The sequence below is a fragment of the Myotis lucifugus genome, unplaced genomic scaffold (assembly GCF_000147115.1).
Source record: "Myotis lucifugus unplaced genomic scaffold, Myoluc2.0 scaffold_558, whole genome shotgun sequence".
NCBI classification, from domain to species: Eukaryota; Metazoa; Chordata; class Mammalia; order Chiroptera; family Vespertilionidae; genus Myotis; species Myotis lucifugus.
Window position 1 is genome coordinate 45,642 of NW_005871606.1, and position 17,706 is coordinate 63,347.

The following is a 17,706-nucleotide window of genomic DNA, read 5'->3' on the forward strand; positions in this document are numbered from 1 at the left end:
TTTGGGAAATAAATCCCGCAGCCTTTCACCAAGTGGAAATCTTGGCTGTGGACACACGTAACAATGAGCCTGGCCCGGTCTGCGCTCCGCGTGGACATCAGCCAGATCACCACGTTGACCCAATTGGCCTGCCTTACACAGAGAAGCCACGGCGGGGACAGCAGGGGGCATTGCTGTAAGAGCCAACGGGCAGCGGGCAGGGGCTGGCAGCACGCGCTGGTGCCGCCAGCTGGGAGTCTGCCTGGAGAGTCCTGCTTACAGTGCATTTTAAAATAATACCCGGTGGCCTTCGATCTGATTTTCTTCTTCTACAGACTGCAGTCACTCTCTCTGCACGTCCTATGAAGCACAGCTACCCCTGCCTTTCTCTGTCCCTCCGAGCTGGTGTGTGTGTGGGGGGGGGGGGGGATGCCTCCACCCGGGAGCCCGCCCTCAGCCACACCGAGGTAGTGGCAGTGTTTCACGAGGCTTTGGGAACCTAGAAAAAATGCCGTTACAGGTATTACTTCTCTCTAAGTAACCGCTACTAAGCATCACTTTATTTGTTCTGAGAAACTCAATTTAAAAATGAAAGCCACTGTTTATGGCCACGCCGCGTCTCGTGGTCCTGACACGCGGTCTCCTACATGAGCGCCGTCCCAGCATCCGCTCCTTCCACTCTCCTCCGGCCCCAGCGAAACGCTGTCCACCTGCAGACTCATTTTGTCCAGCATCTCCAGTCATGTACGCCATTTCCTGGGGATCTGACACTCCTAATAAAACAGCAGCACAAATATCCAAGTTGTCTAGGAGGGAAAAAGTTTTCCAACCTTCCCTGTCTGTTCAAGGTAAACATTTCTACGCCCGGGTCTGTCAGCCACGCTAACATGCCTTATCTTTCCTCTTAAAATACAAGATTTTCGTTTTACTCCGCAATGAGCCTGACTAAATGGAAATTCTGTGCATCAGAATTAAATATGTTCTATCTGCTCAAAATGCACACTGTGCTACTTATCACTAACTTAATGACAAGCGCCTGGTTCGCTGTGCGCGGACGCTGCCAGCCTCTGCCTGCACGGAGCCCAGGTCACCGCTCAGGCGGAGTGCCAGGCGGGCGCGGGCGGGCGTTCCATCGCTGCGAGCGGAGCCGCGCTATTGTAAACACATTCCGATTTTCATCGAAGTATATCTTTATGTATATGGCTTCCTTACTGCAAAGATGCCAGTCCTTTAACACACACAGCCATCACTTTCTGCACTGAAGAGCAAGGCACTGCACCACAGCAAGGACCCAGAAGTAGCGCTGTTAATTAAACATCGCCTTCCACTTGCTACCCTGCGTACCGGCTGTGAGGTTCGAAGCCAAGTCTGCGCATGAGAAAGAAAACGGCTAGGCTCCTTCAAATGAATGCATTGCCTGTTTTGTTTTGTTTTTCTTAAATGTAAGAGATCAGCCACTTGCTATATTATTTTTTAAAATCAAATTCCCTAGTAAATGTTTGCTTTTGTTTAAAGTGCCCCTGCCCTCACCGCCCCCCCCCCCACACACACACACACAAAACCCACTGGTAAATGAGCAAGTTGTGAAGTTTGAGTCAGGACTGGTAATTTCATATTAACCCTAAAGTTTCAATATATGGTACTGCAGGAGGCGCTGGGTGTTAAGTTCGGATATAAAGAACTTGTCTTGAGTTAATATGCAGCACTTCCAAAGGTTCATATGGAAAAATGAATCAACTACAGCTAAAATGTATCCACATGGGTGAATTTCACTAACTATTGACCCCAAAAGAGCAAGTTATTAAAGAACATATACAGTAGGGTACCATCACTATACCGGTAAGTCCTCCACATGCAAAAGAAACCCTCTATTTGGGGGAATCCATGCATGTATATTAAGAACCTAAAGAATCCCGGATGACAACAGCCAGCAGAGAGAGAGCAGAGGTGGCCTCGGGGCGTGGCCGGGGGAGAGGGGGGGGGGGGCTCCTGACACGAGTGCAGGGCAAGTGCTCACTGAGCTGTCCTTCGCTCCTTTTGGTGGGACAGGTTCCATAATAAAAATGGGAAGATAAAAACACAGTTTTAAGATAAATAGCTTTGTAAATATCTGCCAGATTTCTCTCCTCAAAAGTTGCTCTCAACTCAGAGATCAAAGAGCTTGAGGCCAAGGCATCACATTTTCTTCAGCAGCTGCTCTGGTTACGAGACTAACCCTGCTTCCCCGTATAGAGCCCATTTCCAACGTGCTCATTTCTCCCTCAAAGAATGTTCAACCCCCCCCACCCCCCACCTCCCACCCCCGGCCACTCTCCCTATGAAAAGGCATGTCTGAGAGAGATGCTCTCCAGTTAGGAAAAGGGACTGTCCTGCTGCCAGATAGAAACAAGCAAACAAAACCACACAGAAAGGAAATCACTCTTTAAGTATCTTTTTAATTTTGAGTTGACGCGAATACAGGCACAGGAAGGAGCTGGAAGCATACCTTCTGTGTGATTCTGGAACAAAGGAGTGCAAGAGAAAGGTCAATTTTTGACAGATGGGGAGCTTATTCCACCACGCCCACCCTCCCCGCCCCGCCGGGAGTGGGGAACCTGGAGCCGCAGTTGCCAGAAGGACTTGGAGACAAAAGGGAGAAGCCCTGTAGGCGGCAAGGATGCCGACTTGCTTCTACAAGTAAAGAATTTGTTGTGAGCTCACCACAGTTACAGCCGCGCTTACGGTCCACACGCGCCCACTGCTACAAAGCCATCATTTAGAAATTAGACGAGCACGTTTCGGCAGCCGAACCTTCCGACGCCGGAGAAGGCATGCGAAGCAGCAGGTCTGCGGAGGCCAGGCAGGAGCCCGCCACCGAGCAGTTTCCTACTAACAGACTGTTTTCTCCGAGATTATTTGCAGTAGCACATGGACAGCGGTATTTTTTTAGGAAGCCCTACCCGTTCTCAGAGTCCAACTAGCTTCTTTCCAAATAATTAAACGCAGCCAATTTTATATTAGAAAATGTCTACAATACATCACTAAAAAGGGTCTGACGTTGATTCCCTAGTGATAAATCAGTTAATTACTTAACCTTTCTTAATGAAATGATTAGCATCCTTCGGACAAACAAGGCACCGGACTCAGCGCCTGCTGCAGGCGCCGCATCTAGGGCCAGGGCCAGCGCCGAGACTCCGGTCCGTTCCATCCATCTTCGATAGAAACCCTTTATTCAAGGACACCGACACCCTAGTTTTAAACTTGACCACCAGAGATTATTTTTAAAAGTGCTCAGGGCTGAGCAGAAATAAATGAACTTTGTATTATAGGAATATTACAAATGCCACCCAAACCTAGAGCCACGGCAACTGAAGTTCTAGACCTAAAAACCACTGACCCCTTTTGGAGCCATTAAATCAAGCCACACCCAAAGACAAAGACCTTTTTAAAAATGTAGGTGAGGGCATTTTGGACAAATGCTTTATCACTGGGTTACTTCAAAAGGCACGTTACTAATACAGACGAAAAAGTCTGTACAACTTTTGTTAAATAACTCTTTTGATCTTAGTGGTTAGATCTTTAGCTAAAGCTCTGAATATTTAAACAAGCCTTCCTTGCAATTTATCCACCTTCATCTCGTAATCTTGTTGGATGCATTCTTTCTAGGGTTCTGCTTTCTTTACTTGTGTGGCACTGCTGGCTAAGCTATTTCCATCAATGTTCCTGCAGGCCCCATCATATACAACGATAGTGAATTTCCCAAGATGCCTAGGAAAATTCAAATACTTGGGCCAGCAGGGTTAGTCTAATGAGTAAACAGTTCAGATCTTAAAATTAAGATGAAATACTCAGAGAAAAAGCAATTCCCAAAAGCCATTCGACACTAATTGGTAACTGCGACAGGACAACACCCACTGGAAACGAGAACACAAGCCAGGAAATGCCTGGTATTGGTGACAACCGCCGATGCCCCAAGCTGCCCGCCCTCGGCAGTGCCAGGCCCTCGGCAGCGCCAGGCCGGCTGCATCTGCTGGTGGCTCTCTCTCCAGGTGCTTCACTCTCGACAGGGAGCCCTCCTCCTCTCAGGTTTCTGAGGTCCCAGCAGTGAGGCCAGACCCTTCGGAAGGCTTTCCCAACTCTGACCATGGAGGAGTCCAGTCCCCCCCTTAGGTGGGCGTAGAACCATGTGGGGCTGGTTCAAATGCAAAGGCACCCAGCCCATCCAGCCCATCAGCAGCAACGTGACCCCCTGGAGCCTCAGTGCTTGCTTACACGTTAAAACCACAGGTTTGGGCCCGGCCGGCGTGGCTCAGTGGTTGAGCATCGACGTATGAACCAGGTAGGTGATCAAGGTTGGATTCCAGGTCAGGGCACATGCCCAGGTTTTAGGCTCAATCCCCAGTGTGGGGTGTGCAGGAAGTAGCCAATTAGTGATTCTCAGCATTGATGTCTCTCTCTCTCTCCCTTCCTCTCTTAACCCAATAAAAAAAATATTAAAAAATGAAACCACAGGATTTGATTCCCAATAGAAAGTCAAGCACATTACATATAATACAGACCTCAACATAAGACAAAGAATCAATCAGTAAAATCTAGGTGAGGACAAAGATTTCAGTTCCAGAATCTCTAGCAGCATGAAGCACGTGGTCCATGGGTCTCTGCTTAGTGTGCGTCAGAATCATCAGGGGAAGTTTGCTAAACAATGCGTATTCTCACATCAGTCAGCAAAAATTCTGATCCAAGAATCCAAGAATCTGTATTTTAATAAATCTCCTGACATTTGAAACACAAACACACACAATGATCTGGAAGCAGGTGAGCAAGGGACCTCCCTTTGCTGAAGTAGGACCAAGTGCCAAGATGCCTCCATTTCACACCCGGGACAGGACCATCGTTGCTTCTGGGCTCACCTGCCCTCGGAGAGGAGGAGGCCCACCCCACTGATCCCACCTCAGAGGAGCAGCCCTGGGACAGGAGAGCAGAGAGCAACTCCAGCAGAGCTCCCAGCACTCTGCCCCCGAGAGCTGTGGTCCACATCCGGACAGCACCGAGGGCACCTTGAAAACTATGGGTAACAACACAGCACCTGTGCCTTGAGGTCACCAAGCTCCAAGAACAGACCTGCAACCACCACCCTAATCCACAGACAGCGAACCTGGGGCAGAGAAAGTCACATGACGAATCAACTGCTAAGCTGGAAGGAAAAGAAACTTCAAGAATTCAGGTTTTGAGTTTCATACTAGAATTATTATTAGTGTCCCGGTTAATAAAGCTGATCACAGAATTAGCTAAAAATCAGAGAATCTGGCAAAACGTGGATGTCACCCTGTCTGATTACTATTAAATATGTATGTACCCAAATACTAAATTCAGAAAAAAACCTTGGTCCTATCCTAAGTGATCTATTCTACCTAATATAAACACAGACCAATAATGCTCAGACCCATCTCTTCCCCTCAGTGAGCTGTCCTCTAACCCCCTCGCTTCTTCGCTTCTGATACCTCCAAACCGCTGAACTGAAACAGAATGACCGAGCCTCCCAGTCAGGGCCCCTCCCTGCCGGTCAGCTGTTTGTCTGAACAGCCACAGGAGAGGAATACACCCATCAGAGCGACCCTGCATGGAGAGAGCTAAACAGTAAACAAGACACTTGAACACAATTTTCTATGTATCCATGTTCCTTTTCAAAAGAAAACTATTTTATTAAAAATGTGATTTGGAAAGAAAGTGCAATTAGCTTTGCACAGGCACTGCCGAGATGTTCCCGGACACGGCCGACATATGTAAATATTTCGCAGTATCAGTTCCATTTGAGTAGACCTGTCAAGATATTTACAGACCTTGACAGTACTTCTGTCTTTAATTAATTTTTTGCCCAGATACTTTCATGTAATTTAAATAGATTATTAGTTGTCAGGAGCTAATATAAATTTTGTTTACGATTTAGTTACTTTAAGTCCTCGAACTGAAGAAATTAATTTGACCCGGTGACGGAGGCGCTTCCAGCATCGAGATGAGGCCACTGGAAGCTCCACTGCCCTTGCATCTCCCAGGACTCCTACGTCACTGCACCTTCACTGCAAACATCAAGGCACTAAACTGAGCCCCTCCCCCACGTTTTTTTAAAACAAAATATGTTGGGGAGGGTCATAAGGAAAAACCCATTTACACTTGTTCACATACAGGTTCTTTCTTTGAGGCAGCTCACTTTCCAGCGGCTGGCCAGCGGGACAACGTCCTCTCACTCTAAATCCCGCAGCATAACTGCTGAACAAACACCTGTGTGCACAGGGCAGGACAGATCAGGAAAACTAGTGTCAGGAGGCTTCCAAAAGGAAAGCCAGCCTTGCAGAGACCCTCACGGACCCCAGGGCTGGGGAACCGGGACCAGGACCAGGACATACACAGCTTCTGGCACACCCTTCTGGTGCCTGGGAGCTGGCTTCTAAATAAGGCCTGACAACGCCTCAGTACAAACTGACTGTAATTAATAAGAATAATTCATTGCAAAACAAAGAACACTGTCTAATTGTCCTTCCCGACTGCCATGCAATTTACCCCACTGTACTTCCTCCTTCCAGAATGCCAGCCTTGTAGCCATAAGTGCAAGAAGATTGTCTATGGGATGCAAAACCAAAGCACTTCTTGAAATCAAACGTTCCTTACAACATTTATTTTTAGATTGGTGACACAAGCCAAATCTGCTTAATTTCCATTAACCACGTCGTCACATGCACAGTGAAATAAACTATGCAGATCCCAAGGGAAAGAAAGAAAAACAACTGTCATGCATAGGTCCCGAATTGGCCAGGGTCTCCCGTTTCAGGGATCCGTCGCGCAGGCATGGCCTGCTGATGTGCCGGTTTGGGGCACCTCTAGCCGTTATTCATGCAAGTGCCATGGAAGAGAAACATTTATTTTAAAAATCGGTTTACGATGGCTCCTTGGATCGTACACATATAACAAAGTGGCTGTAGTCCAGTGAAACAAGTCACAAGAAAGACCACTTACAGATGCAGGTGCCTAACTGCAAACGTACCTGGCTCGCTGGCTTGACTCACAAACCCTGCGGGTCACCTGGTGGGATTACTACCACCAACTAAAGGAATAAACAGTTCCCGGCAAACAGGACGCGTGTGCGTTGGCTCATGCAGACAGTTCACTGTCTATGCAGCAGATGCTCCTCTTAAGGTTATTTTCTTTAGAAAACAAGCCCTACTTGCCTTAGACCTTTATAATCTCCAGGTTCAAAAGACATATTTTTTTTAAAAAAGGACAATACTGTTGGCTTAGCTAAAAAGGCATTTACTATAACTGAATTCTATAAAAGGAGTATGACACTTACCAGGCTAAAAAAAGGAAAAGGCCCTAAGCAAAAAAAAAATAAAAATAATTTAAATCACAAATACCACCTGTGCAAATCTAGCTCTGATCTGGAAACCTTTCTAGCCACAGAGAAACAGCTCATGCTCAGTGCCTTGGAGTTGCAATTAGATTGTAGTAATTTAAGCTCATCCGCAGAGCAAAGGGCATGGGAGCTCTTCGGAGGGCTTCCTCCCTACTTAATACTCTCCAGTCAGGGGTTAAATGAGTTTCTTTAATGTAAGTACCTTAAAGTAACTGAATCATAAACAAAATTTATACTATTTTCTGACAGCCTGCAATCTATTTAAATTTTATTAACGTGTGCCTAAAATTATTTTTCAAAGACAGACCCTCGCAAAGCCCTGTAAATATTCCTGGCATCCCTACTGAACTGTAATTGGTGCGATAACGCTGACATTGTCTGAATACACATACCTTTTGGTGATGCTAAATCTTACAAGGTAACATTTCAAAACTGAATTTGAGTTTTAAAGTAAAAAATAAAAACCAAATACACAGCACAATAAGATAGGGTTCCAAAGAAGTTGTCACATCTGCTCTGTTCTCCCTTCCCTTTCTTAATGTTGGCATTGGATGTGCTGTGGTATAAATATATTTGTTTAGGAAATATCACAATTCTTCTGTTAATCTAAACAACTGCTGAAAACATATACCCTTCAATAGAGCCTGAGAATATAAATATACAAGGTCAGGGATACAGTTTCCGGAGAAGCAAGGAAAAAACTTAGTGACAGAAAACTATGCCTGGCTCAATATTAACCTAGTTAACTTCTGTTATTGTTGATACAAATGACTTAACTAGAGGATATTTACAGCTTTTTAAAAAAAAAATACATATTGCAGAAAATTGCCTAATAGCATCCATGTGCACATTTAACTCGCATTGTTTAATTACACAATAAAAGGTATACCCAATAAAAACTACAGACTTTGAAACATGTTGGCCACTATGGTTATGAAACTCTGACTTATAAAAAAACAAAGTGCTTCTATGTGATCAACATTTGTTATTTAAAAATGAAATTCTTAAATGACAATTATTTTTATTTTTCTGTATATGTTTACTTGTCCTATTTCCTACTTTGCTCTATTTAATTTAAAATGATATTTAATTTTGGGAGAGTTTTTAGAAAAAAAAAAGGTTACACAGTTTATATGCCAAATTTAAATATAAATGCAAAATCTTACAGACAGACATCTTCAGCAATATCACCCTCTTAATTTAAGACAGTTAATTTGAATACTCGATGTTTCTTTCCTTTCATTATACTTTGACAAGCCTGTGAAAACAAAACGCTAAAGTAATTACTGTTACTACTCCCTTTAAAAATGTAAAGCAGTTAAATTTTCCTAGAAAACAAGCAAGGACAAGTTACAGAGAACTTATATCAAAGTAGCAACCTGGTTCTGCTGAATGCTACTCTGAAAAAGAGGTATGTCTAATCTGCAGACCCATCCCTCTTGCATTTTTAAATTCCAAGAGTGGGCCGACACAGAACACCATCACCAGGTTTTTGTGTGTTGTTTGTTTGTCTGTTTGTTTGTTTGTTTTGAACTGCAGATCAGATTTAAACCCCCATTTACAAAACCCTGGCTTCCCTGATAAGGCAGATCTTCTCAACTTGCTGTGAGAAAACGTTATCTAGCTCTCGTGAAGGAGCCTGATGCTAGGAAGAAGAATTCCACTGCACACTTCTGGGTAGCAAGACAGCCTCCAAAGACTTGTATTCTTTTAATACCTTCTTGGATGCATTCTGTTCAGAAACAAGAATGCATTAAAAAATAATAACTTGTTTAGGAAGTCAGCATTCATAAAGAACTCAAATGCTGCCTAGAGAAACCCTACGTATGTCCTTCCAAGTGAGCTTTTGCTTGCACAACAAAGATCAGCATTTGCAATGGTCCATTTCTGCATTAGTAAGTACATGGCTTTCCTGCTTGATCCAATAGTAGGGTCCTGGATGCAGAGCTCCTGACAACAACCCAGCGGCAGTTCCATTTGATCTCCCTGCTTCCTTAATTTGGGTTGTCAAGGTTCAGCAGTTGGAGGCTGTTTACTTTACTTCCCCCCCCCAAAAAAAACCCTGATTTTTTCCCTCTCTCTTATTAGCCCAAAGTCTAAGGGGGTGGGAGGCTGGGGTAGCTATGCAGCCAGTGGCGAGATGTTAAACCGTTTCCCCCCTTTGTGCAGGGAGATTTTTAGCTGACACCTTTTGAATAACTAGTTGAGTTCCATTTTATATTTTTAGTGCTCTTTAATTATTAGACATTTCAGGTAGAAAATCAGAGAAGAAAAACCCCATTCCAAATCTCTGTAACTGTGAACCCAATTTTCTTTTCCTGGATTCAAAGAGATGGGTATTTCCACTTTGAAAATCAAAACTCCAATGGAATTCTTTAAAAGATTTGATACATTTCTCTCTGGAACCGAAAATAACAGGAACTCCTCTATCTCAATTATGTTGGTTAACCCTGGGTAGAAAACACCTTAATCTAACAATTTCTCCTCAAATTCCAGTTAAGACTTCTCCCCCTTAAACGGATTTTCAGTGGGGGAAAAAAAAGGAGAAGGTAAAAATTTTGAAGAGGTTCTTCAATATATTTGCAGCAATAGAAAATTCTTTTAAATATCCTTTAGGTTTTTCTCAAACCAGCTATTATGCAAACCCTAAATCCTAAAGCCTATACGGACAACCAAAGGAAAGGTCAAGCTTAGCCGTTCTCAATGTCCATACAGACGCCTTTCCAGGGGAATAGACGCCCTCCGGCACTGCTGGTGAGTGAGAGCAGTAACAAAAAGGACACCCAACTTAGAAAATACCTGCGACCGGACGACAGCAACGCCAGCCTCTCCTACGTGGGCTGGCGAAGCTCAAACGCAACCAAATTAAATGTTTATATTAATTGCACTGCTCGGCCCAAGCCTCACAGATGAGGGCTGGGGGAGGGGGGTGTTAGGAAGAGGAAGAAATGTTTCATTTGGGGTTTTCTGGTTGAACAAAAAGAAAATGAATAAAACGGAACGCGTAGGACGAGCCCAGACTAAATCAATACACTTTGTGATCAGCTCGGCAAGGGTATTTGGACACAATGACTTGGAAATAATTGATAGTTACAAGGGGGGAGTAGGGTGAGAAGAGGAGCGAGAGATGTCACCATATTTTATCAGGGCACTTTACACTCCACGCTAAACTTTGATCTCCGGGTTTTCGGATTTAAGAAATAAAGGGGGAGAGAGAGGAAGTCCGGTATTGGAAGATGGGCACATTCCTGCCTCCGGTGCCTACCGCTACACATGCTGGCGCTTGGGGCACTGAGAGCCCCCGCGGTCAGCCCGGAGCTCAAGGGTGTCCCCAGCCCCTGCGGCTCCTCTCGCATCCTGGCCCCCGCGCCCGCCGCCGCCTCGACTTACCCGCCGAGTCCGGGAGGGAGTGGGAGCGCCGCCTTCACGCCCGCGGAGGAGGCGCCAGCAGCACCATGGTCCTCGCGCTGCCGCTGCCCCGGGCCCGCTGGCTGGCCACGCGCTCTTCCTCTTGCAAACTTTCGGGTTCTGCGGTCGACAAGAAACCGGGGCGACACTCAGCAAGTCTTCCCGGTGCAGGTTGGGGGGATCGGGTGGGGGAGGGATGAGTGAGCAGCTGAAAGGCCGAGACCGAGGGCGGCGGGCTCAGAGGACCCGCGAGCGCGGCGGGAAGAGACTGTGGCAGGGAATCCCTGCAGGATCCCGAGGCCGGGAAACGGGCCGGCGCAGCTGAGCACCTACCCGGGATCTCACAAAGTTGCAACAACAAAAAGGAGGGGGCGGGAAGGGGTGGGCTAGGGAGACGGTCTGGGCGCGAGGTTTGGAGTTACAACTGTTTATTTAGTCCTTATTCTCAGAGGGCGGGAGCTGCGCGGGTGGAGGTGGGGGTGGTCTGCAGGCAGCATTTTCGCAGCAAACACTTGAGATGGGAGCTTGCGACTTTGTTTCTGGGCGCGGAGCTCCCCGGCGCCCGCGTGCCACCTCCACTCTCCGGGGACCGAGATGGAGGTCACAACAGGTGGGGAGGGAGACTCGCCAAGGACCGAAAGGAGAAGGAATCAAAGTTTCCGATCCCGGCGGTATCTGGGGAGGAGAGGAGCAGGAGGCGGGGGCCAGAGGAGGCGGAGGCAGCGTCTGACCGCGACCCTGGGGCGACCAGCAAACTCCAGGGCTCCCGGCGCCGCCGCCGCGGTCTCCGCCGAAAGCGCACGCCGTCCCGGCTCGCCGGCTCCACCGAGTCCGCTCTGCCGGACGGAACGGAGCTCGGGAGGAAGGCGGCGCTCGGGCGAGGGACGGGGAGCCTCGGCGGCCGGGACGGGGCGAAAGGACGCGGTGATTCACACGCGTCTCCGGATAGATGGGCTTGGAAATCTACCCCTCCCCGCGTTCCCCAGCTTAAGAGGGGAGTGAAAAGAGAAAGTGTGTGTACGAGTGTGGTGGAGAGGGAAAACGGGAAATCCGGGCGCGGAGACGCCCCGCATCGCACCCTGCGCCCACTCGCACGCGCCGTGTTGGCCCCGTCGCGGGGAGGCTGGGTTCTGGGGGCCGAGCGCGCGTGGGGTACGTGTTTAGCTGCGGGTGTGCGGGTGAGTCTGAGTCCGGTCTCCGGAGGACGACGACGGAGTGGCCCTGCCGCCGTTTTCGGAGTCAGGCGTGCGTGGCACCGGGGATGTCCGCCAGCTCGAGGCCCAAGGCGTGGACATACCCAGTCATTCCGCTGCGGCCCAGGGGCACCGAGGGTCATTCACTCCGGGAGAGAGAAGGGAAAAGTTTGCGCCAAGTCCAAACTTGGGGATCCAGAGGAGAGCAGCGCGCGCCCCCTCCCGCCGAAGACCCGACCCAGGAACCCGTGCCCGCCCCGCTCCCCCGCAGGCGCCCGGACGCCAGACACCGAAAGTTGCCCCGGGCGGCCTGGGCTTGCAGACTTCTCCCCCCGAGCGCAGATCCCGGCGCGAAGGGGCCAAGAGGAAGGCGATCTCGTCTCCTCGCCGCCCCCCTCCATTTGACTTATGCAAATAGCCCCGCGCGCGGCGCCTCCGGGGCCCCCTCCGCCCGGCGCCGGCCCACAGCCCCCACCCGCTCCCCAGCCCGGGCCCGACCGGGGAGAGCGCCTGGGGGGAGGGCTGGGGGAGTGCACGTGGAGCCTGGAGGTGGAAAGTAGTTTTTTTCTTTCTTTCTTTCTTTTTTTCCTCTTTTTTTTTCCTTTTTATCTTTCTTTTTCTTTCTTTTTTTTTTTTGTGCTGGTTGTTGTTTAAAGTGGCGGAAACAAGGCAGGAGGCGGCTTGGGAAAAAGTGGAGCAGAAATGGAAAAATACAAACTCACCCGCTGCAAATGGTCTCGCGGTGCAAACTAAGGTGTTTTCAGCCTTTCCCCGCACGCGCCCACTCCCGCCCGCGCGCGCACCCCGCGCACACACTTACACACAGACACACGCGCGCGCACACGCACTCGCGGGCGAGGACGGGCCGCGGCGAGGCCGGCAGCAACCGCCACACAATAAATAACAATAGATTCCTCCGCTGGGGACTAGCTGCGCGGAGCTCGGCCGGCGCCGGGGGCCGCGGGGCGCGGGTGGCGCCGGGCCGGGGGCGCTCCCCAGCCCGTCCCCCGGCCTCCCCCGGGCACCGCCTCTCCGCCGGGGCCGCCCCCGGGCCCCGACGCCCCCCGAGCAGGAGCCGCCGCCCTCCCCCCGGCCCCTCGACCTCCAGCGCCCACCCCCGCCCCCGGCCCGGCCTCCCGGAACAAATAAATAAATGAGGCCCGCGAGAGTCCAGCTCCTCGCGGAGGAAGATCTTGTTATTTTTTGCTGTTGTGCGTCCCTGACGTCACATCCACCTGCTGTGTAAACAACCCGGCTCGCAGCGAAAGGAAAGAATCGCCGCTGCCGGAGCCGGGGGGCGGGCGGCCGGGGGCCGGGGCGGGCCGGGAGGTCCAGGCTGCGGGGCCGGGGCGGCGGCCGAGCCCCCGCCGGAGGGAGGGAAGCGGAGCGACCGGCTGCGGAGGGTCTGCCTGGAGAGTGAGGGGCTGGGAGGAGAGGGCCCCGGAAGATGGAGGGGCATTCCGGCCCCGGGGATCTCGCGGCAGAGCTTTCACGAGGACGGAGACGGGAAGGCATGGCCATTTGCTCGGTTTCTGAGCTAAAAATACAGAAGGAAGCGGAGAGACGGGCGCTGACTCCGCTGCAGTTAAAAGCGAAAGTGTTTGGCCGGCGGTGACAGTTGAAGGGGCGGCGGGTGGTGCCCCCCCCCCCCGCCCCCCGTCCTCCCCGGTCTCTCTCTCTTTCTACACTTTGTCCAATGAAAGAAGGCGAGTTCGGGAGTTGAAAGTTCAACAGAAGGACAAACCCCCTTTGCGAGGAAGCAGAAACCCGCCAGCAAGGGTTCCCCAGCATTTAGAGGCGATCGCGCGGGCGCTCTCCTGCCCCGCGGCCCAGCCCGCGGAAACGTCTGCGGAGATGCCTTCGGCGGGAGCTGGGTTCCGGCCTCGGCCGCCTGGACACCGCCCAGGGCCGCTCAGATCCGCGTGGACACCGGTGACCGGCTCTCCTCGAGATCAGTCACTTGCAAAAAGCTCTGTCCAGTTCTGTAAAAGGGTGAAATTGTGTGCGCACTGTTTGGAAGTTCGGTGGCATTTAAAAATGTGAAAGAGTAATTAGGAGCCTGAATGAAATGTTTTGAAATATACATGTAAATACAAAAAACAAACGGCACTAGGAAGAAGACTTTTGGTTTCCAAAAGTGACTTAGATACAGAGCTCTATGTCTTGTTAACAGAAATAATTTTCCTCAGAGCCATCACCCCAGATGCTGCCAAATCCCCAGGCCAGTGCTCCCAGCTGTTGGCTGGGTGGTGTAGTGGCCAAAGCCACCCCTATGGGTTCAACAAAATAGTGGGGGGTGGGGGGGCGAGTACTGTCCCATTGGTCTTGAGAACAGCGCAGATAATATTCTGAAAAGGATATTATAAATCCTTTGGGATAACTTTACAAGTATTGTTAAACATGCATTTACAGAAGTCTAAATTTCAATTTCAATAATAGCATCAGGCTACTACTTTAAACTTGTATCTCCTTTGCAACTTAAAAAAAAAAATAGCCACTGCCTGGTGCTATACAGAGTAAAGCCCAAAACTGGGAGAGAGGTGAGGCAACTCCAGCGCAGCAGGGCTCCTGGTGAAGGCCTCTGCCCCATCCATGAGAGCCAGTCAGGACCATCCACTGAATCGTTTAGAGAGAATCTAGGTAAAGAAAGTGCATGTGGGTTTGAGTGGAAGTTCCTAGCTTCCTGGAAGGTGGGGTTCAGGTTGTCTTTGAGGCGAGACGTTAAGACGACTGGCACACCTACTCTGCTCTAGACCCGCCGTAAGCATGGAGAGAGCAAAAACGACAGCCCTGCCCTTGAGGAGCGCTCAGGCCACAGCTGTCGGTAATGACAGCTGCTATTTATGACTTAGGCGCTGATGGAAAAGCTTTAATCAGCTCCGTTAATGCTCTCAACAACACTTTAGCATCACTGGGAATCCCATGTGCTGAATTCACATGGAATTAAGTGGAAATCTACAAAGCAGCCCGTCTATTGAGGGGATGAGGGGTTGCTTTCATTTCTAAAAAGTTTATGCCAGACCTATGTTCATGTGACATGTTGGGCTGCGGACAGTTGGAGGGGCAGTGGGATGGTGTTTTCCACCCCCTCCCCACTCCCTTCCTCTCAGAGAAATAGTAGTTTATTTTAAATGTGACTAATTTATTCCTGGTCTGTAAAGAACAGTTCATGCTCTGATCTCATTTTTTGGATTAAACAGTGAGTTTTAAAAAATTATTAGTATTGCCATACTAAATGCTCTTTAGATTGCCACTGGTCTTATTCTGCGTTTGAACTGTCTCAAAATCTACATTCACTTGAAAGTGGGGGCCTAAGTCAGGTTGGAAAGTGGGGGCCAAAGTCAGTTTTGTGGACAAAAGGAAATCCTGTTTGTAAACCCTGTAATATAGTGTGCTCAACTTCGTATATACCACTGTCTGTGAGCTACCCTATTAAAGAACTCCATATCCATTTGGCTTACATTAGATGGAAACTTAACTGCAGCTTACGTAGTGTCCATTTCCCACACGTCGCCTTATATTCATAGGAAACACATTTTAATTTCTTTATCAGTAGTCTGATAAAGGGAAGTTTCTTTTTGTTATAGTTAGGCAAGAAGGGCTTTTAAATAAAGGGCATGGGGGTAGGGCGCCACCTTTTGGTGGTAAAACAAATTGAAATCTATTTTTAAGCAAATGTTCCTAACATCATTTCATTCTTAATTACACCAAGGCAAAGGTGCCTGCCCCCATATTGTTATATTTTAAGTAACAGGGGGAAATATTGCAAGTGAAAACTTTAGTTAACTGTGGCCAAAATTTCCCAAGGTTTCAGAACGTGTGCCCTGTCATATACCATTAAGTCAAACGCCAACCCTGCTGTGCAAATACTGAGTCCATTAATATGTGCCCATTTCGGGGACAGGAGCTGGAGTGGATATCTGCCACCTTATGAGATACCCGAGTGCTCTTGGACGATTAGAGTAAACAGAAACTTGAAAATCACCTCATTCAGTGTTTCTTTAACTATAATTACTATCTTCCTAATTTTTGCCATATCTACATAACGTAATAGTTCCTGAATAATTAATATGCTGTACTCATTGGAGTGCAGTTATTATGGTAATTGTACTGGATATTTCTCTTTAAATCAACTGACATGTTATTTTTTTATATTACTACTTTAAAAGGGGAACCAACAAATTAAAAACAGTCACAGTGCAAACAAACTCATTGCTTTCTCTTTGTTAGGGAGACTGGCAAAAACATAGAAAAATTAAAAATAATTTTTTTAAAAAAAGAGTGGCAAGTGCTGAGAAGTGTCAGTGGACAGTGTCATCGGGCACTCCGAGACAACCACAAGGGGCAATGTGTGACTTGGAAGCTGGTCACGGAATGGTGAAAGACCCAGTTTAAAGGGGTTTTCCCAACAACAAAACTCATTCAGAGGCTCAGCAGTAAAACTAGAGACGGTCATGCCTGTTCTGAGCTTTTAATCACAGTTATAGAGATCGCATTTCCTGCTTTTCTCCCTTTAAGGACAAAGTTCTATAAACAAGTAAACATGGCCTGCAAAAAACATGTTTTCCTAGTTGGCCCGGGTGAACGAGGTTGCTGATAACTGTACTCTAGCTCTTTCCCTGCGGGTCCCCATGGACTCTAATCCCTGTAAACTACAAAGAAGTATTTGACCAAATACCTCCACTCCAAAAAGCTAGTCTGTCCCCCAACCCCAGTGCAACATGTTGGTAATTTGAAGATACGGAGAGGAAGTGGGAGCAGCTCGGTCCTCCCTGCCAGAGTGCCTAGAACAATCTAGAGCCTCCAGGCCAAATGAGGTGCGCTGACCCTCAGCCTGGACTACCTGAGCACCTTGGAAACGCAAGTCTCAGCCCAGTCCCGAGACCCACTGAACCGGAATCTGCATGTTAACAAACCACCCCGCTGGGTCTCAGAGACGCTTGAGAAACACGGACCTGCAGGCACGTAGCCCCTCGCGTCACAGGCGCCATCTCAGTGACCTTCACAGCATTAAGACTAAGGTTTAAACCACCTGACAGGCTGCCCTGTAAGCTGTCTGCCATACCTGGTTCTCCAAACGTGTCTTTTGTGAAATTTGTTGGTTCCTTGTTTTCAACCACTTGCAAAGTTAAGCCACTAAATCACCTCTGTAAACCATGACTAATTCCTTTGACATTAATAGCAGGGTGACTTCTCTCTCCTATTACCCCAAAGACACTGCTAATTGCCCTCCGATTGTTTACCTCTGTATTGTTCTGGGAGCAGAGAGATGGAAGATACAAGGCCAGAAACAACTGCCAGACAGGTTTCTGGAGGCTCCACACAAGCGATGACTACACCTTGTTAGTGCAAAGACTTTGCTTTCTTTGTTTTGTATTCTTTCTTATGGAAGGAATGACGCTTCCATAATTATAGGTATCGCTGTTTAAGACCCAGAACGGTTTCCAAGCCACGGAGGCCACGCCTCCAGCACGGTGAGCAGTCCCCGTGGGAGCCTCTCTCCAGATCTCAGCACAGTTTATAGAGACACACCTGACCAGCACTGGGTTTATATAAGTATCAGGAGAGTAAAGAGCACCCACGTAGTGTGCTGTGTCCTAAATAAACCTCTGAGTTGAGGGTTCATTTGCTTCTGTGAGTCCTCAAGACGATAGTCACTTCTCCTTCCCAGCAAGATAACAGGTTACTTGGTAACCTCCCCCCTTTCCAAAAAATAATTAACTCTATTGTTTTAATGCT

General features: G+C 48.5%; 1 long non-coding RNA gene across 1 annotated transcript; it reads right to left on the reverse strand.

The window, feature by feature from the left end:
* Window positions 1-517: 517 nt before the first annotated feature.
* LOC111823567 lies at window positions 518-12,912 on the reverse strand. Its single transcript, XR_002826620.1, has 3 exons — window positions 12,690-12,912; window positions 10,757-10,894; window positions 518-752 (listed from the first exon to the last, which is right to left on the reverse strand). It is a non-coding gene; the product is annotated as an uncharacterized LOC111823567 (long non-coding RNA).
* Window positions 12,913-17,706: the final 4,794 nt, after the last annotated feature.